The sequence below is a fragment of the Chenopodium album genome, chromosome 11, assembly GCF_948465745.1.
Source record: "Chenopodium album chromosome 11, dcCheAlbu1.1, whole genome shotgun sequence".
NCBI lineage: Eukaryota > Viridiplantae > Streptophyta > Magnoliopsida > Caryophyllales > Amaranthaceae > Chenopodium > Chenopodium album.
The window spans coordinates 21,850,107-21,854,042 of NC_137844.1; the positions used below are offsets into that span (position 1 = coordinate 21,850,107).

Sequence of the window (3,936 nt, forward strand, 5' to 3'; positions counted from 1 at the left end):
GTGGTATTTCTCCGCCAACAACACTGGCCAATGACTTTGAGATAAGGCCGGTGATGATAACAATGATTGAACGAAGGCAATTTAGTGGTGCTAAGCACGAAAGCCCACTAAATCATCTCAAAGAGTTTGAGAAGTATTGCAACACAATCAAGGTCAATGGGGTTTCTCAAGAGGTCACTAAAGAGTTTCTTTCTCGCTTTTACCCTCAAAATAAGAGCGCCGAGGCAAGAACTCTAATCCAAAGTTTCAAGCAAAAGCCTAGTGAGAGTTTGTATGAGGCTTGGGAATGATACAAGGAGTATCAACGAGAATGTCCTCACCATGGAATTGCGACCTACCAAATCATACAAATCTTCTATGGAGGATTGAGTCCCCAAGGGAAGTCATGTCTTAATGCCAGAGCCGGAGGCCTGATTATGAACAAGACCGAGGAAGAAGTTGTTGATATCATAGAGGATGTAGTTCGTCACTGCATGGATTGGCAAGAGGGAGAGAGAGAGTCTACAAGAAAGAGTGGCTCAACGGTCTATTCGGTTGACCATCTTAATGCTATCAATAACTTATCTTCCCAAATCTCAAACTTGGGGAAGGAGATGACATTAATCAAGGCCAAGATAGAGAGTGCCTCTTCAATTGCACCAAGTCTTCCCTCCCACATTAAGGGGAGAGGTACATCTTCTAACTCTACTCCTTCTACTTCAAGTAATATGCCAAGTGGATGTGTCTTTTGTGATATTTGTGGGTCATATGACCATGACTCTTCTAGTTGTCCACATGCTTTTGAGAATTGTGATGATGTTGAATACAATGATTGTGAGCAAGTGAATTTTGTTTCCAACAATAACAATGGACAAAGATTTGAAGGTCCAAGGAATTTTAGGACTAGGAATGCTCACCAACAAGGGAGTTTTGATAACTACAACAATGGTGGTTATAGGAGCCAAAGAAATCAAGGTTTCCGAGGTAACTATAACAATCAAGGTTATAACAATCAAAACCAAGGCCAATTGTATGGGAATCAAGGCCAATCTCATGGCTTTGGTGGCCAACACCAAAATTATGGCAACAATCAAGGCCGAGGTAATTGGAACAATCAAAATAGGGGCAATTTTCAAAACAACAATCAAAGGGGACCCCCACCCGGATTTGCTCCAAGACCTCAAGGCAATGGTGATAATTCCTATGCTCAACCCCCATCTTCCAAGACTACCTTAGAGGAGATCATTGAAAATCAAACAAATATTTTGAATACTTACATGGCGGTAAGTGACAAGAAGTTTAATGAAATGATGACACACAACAAGATGCTTGAGACCCATATCACTCAACTAGCCAATACCTTGAAAGATTGTGCTAGCCCTTCTTCATTACCCTCTCAAGGAGGTGATCCTAAGAAACCTGTTTATTCTATTACCACAAGGAGTGGGAGAGTGCTTGAAGAGAGAGTTTCTAGGATGAGTGAGGAGGATGAGAAGAGGAGTGACTCAAGTGAGGAAAATGAGAACAAGGTGTCAAGGAGTATGAGCAAAGAGGAAGTTCAAGAGAAAAAGAAGAGTGTTGAGTCTAGCAAGATGAGTGAGAGTTCTAATGAGGAGACGAAAAAGAAAGAGAGGAAACTTCCATACCCTTAAAAGTTCAATAGGTACAAGTTGGATGAACAATTTGGGAGATTTATTGAGATGCTTAGGAAGATTCATCTTTCTATTCCTGTCACCGATGTTTTGGGGGAAATGCCTAACTATTCTAAATTTCTTAAGGAAATCTTGAGCGGTAAGAGAGATTGCAATGTGGTTGAACTGGTGAGTTTGGGAGAGTGTTGTAGTGCCTTTATCTATAATGACTTACCCCAAAAGATGAAAGATCCCGGAAATTTCTCCATTCCTTGCAATATTAATGGGAAATGGTTTCAAAATGCCCTTTGTGATCTTGGTGCTAGTGTTAGCATCATGCCTTACTCCGTTTTTAAGAAACTTAAGTTAGGTGAGCTCTTTTCAACCAACATGACCCTTCAATTGGCCGACCATTCTATTAAGTTCCCAATGGGTAGAATTGAGGATGCGCCCCTCAAGATAGGAGAGTTCACTATTCCCGTTGATTACATTGTGCTAGAGATTGCGGAGGATGACAACATTCCTATCATTCTAGGGAGGCCATTTTTAGCAACTTCGGGTGCTTTGATAGATGTGAAAGGTGGCATAATTACTTTGTGTGTTGGTAATAATAAGGCAAGTTTTAAGCTCAAGTCAATGCATGAGTCTCTATCCTATGTGCAAGGAATTATGTGCATAAACTCATTGCCTTCGAATGCTAATGATTCCATGTTTGTGTCTTCTACTAACGATATTCTTGTAGCTTGTGATGATGTTCCTAAAAGTATTGAATGCAAGGTTGTTAGTGAAGAAGACAAGGATTCCTCGAAGCTTGAGAATGAGTTTGAAATGCCTTCTTGGTTTGAGCTTTCTTTGAAGGATGACGAGAATAGTTTTTCAAGTGGTGAACATGAGGATCTCAAAGATACAAGGAAGAAGAAATCAAAGAAGAAGAGGAGAGTTTCCAAGAGATATAAAAGGAAGTTGAAGTCTAAAGAGTTTGATCCAGTTTCTATGATTCAAGATGACATGGTTCATGATGTGATTTTTCACAAGCTTTGCAATGATTTTAACCTCTCCACCACTTTGGATAAGGTGGTGTTCTTTGACCCTCCATGATTTGGAGGAAGGGTCGAGCTTAGGACCTTAAGCAAGCGCTTCCCGGGAGCGAGCATGACCAATGGAAAGGGTTCGTGTTTTTGATGAAAATATGTTCGATTTTATTTTTGGATGTTAGGGAAAGTTGTGCTAAAATTTGAAGTAAATTTGAACTTGGTGAGTTCATTGTGGTGCTCTCATTATTTTTGGATGTTGAACCCACTGTAATCATGTTTTGAAACTGCCATACTTGGTGGGTTCAATAATCCCGGGATGATATTGGACAATGAGCCCACAGTAGAACGCACCGAGCAAAAATTTAAAGAAGAAGGCCAAGAGGCACGGGCGTGCCAAGTAGGGGAGCGGGCGCACTAGGCATAGGCACAGGCGCGCAGCCAGGTCGCGCGGTCGCGCACTTGGTCAACCAAGCCCCTTATTTTCTTTCTTTCTCCTTTATTTACCTCATTTCTCCTTCACCCTCAACCTAGCACGCACCATACACTTTCTTACTCAAGAAAAACCGAAAACCCTAACCCCTTGTTCAATAAAATTTGCATCTTCAAATCATCATAATTCCATCAAAAATCATCAAATTCCTTCTACAAATTCATCCTTAACAACAAAACTCATACTACTTTCTTCAATTATCAACATCCAATCTCTCTCCTCCATTGAAGACCAATTTGAGGTTTTTCTGCTTGGTGGGAATTGGTGGCTAGTTCTTGATCAATCTTGCTTCAAGTGTGGTATAATCTTCTTCTTTGACTCTATTTTACATAATTGTATCAAATTGTTGCAAGTATTTGGTTGTTCATGTTTGTGAATAGTACTAGTATGTGTTTTGATGATTTTGATGATTGAATATAATTTTTGGTTGATTGTTTGTGTTTGTTGTTGATTGATTTTTGCTCACATTGTGTTGTTGTATGTTTGTGTAGCAGTTTTGGTTCATTTGGTGGTGATTGTGAGAAGTTGGAAACTTGGATTTTTGGTAGTAAGGTGTTACTTGTGTGATTGGTGTTATTGATCAAGGAGTTGTGATTTTGGTATTTGGAAGTGTTTTGTGGTGTTATTGTGGTGATTGTGGAGTTGATTAATTGGATTTTGAATTGGTTAATTTGGAGGAAACACAATTTCAAAGCTTATTCAAGCCCTTTCCTCTAAAAAACGAAAGACCACCATCACCATTGAAGAACCCTCTTCAAACCCATCTACTTCTCAACCACAAAAACCTACTCCTCTGCCCAAA

General features: G+C 39.9%; 1 non-coding gene across 1 annotated transcript; it reads right to left on the minus strand.

Annotated features, from left to right (window-relative positions):
* Positions 1-222: 222 nt before the first annotated feature.
* On the minus strand, positions 223-328 carry LOC145569664 (small nucleolar RNA R71). The gene has a single exon (XR_014096228.1). It is a non-coding gene; the product is annotated as a small nucleolar RNA R71 (small nucleolar RNA).
* Positions 329-3,936: the final 3,608 nt, after the last annotated feature.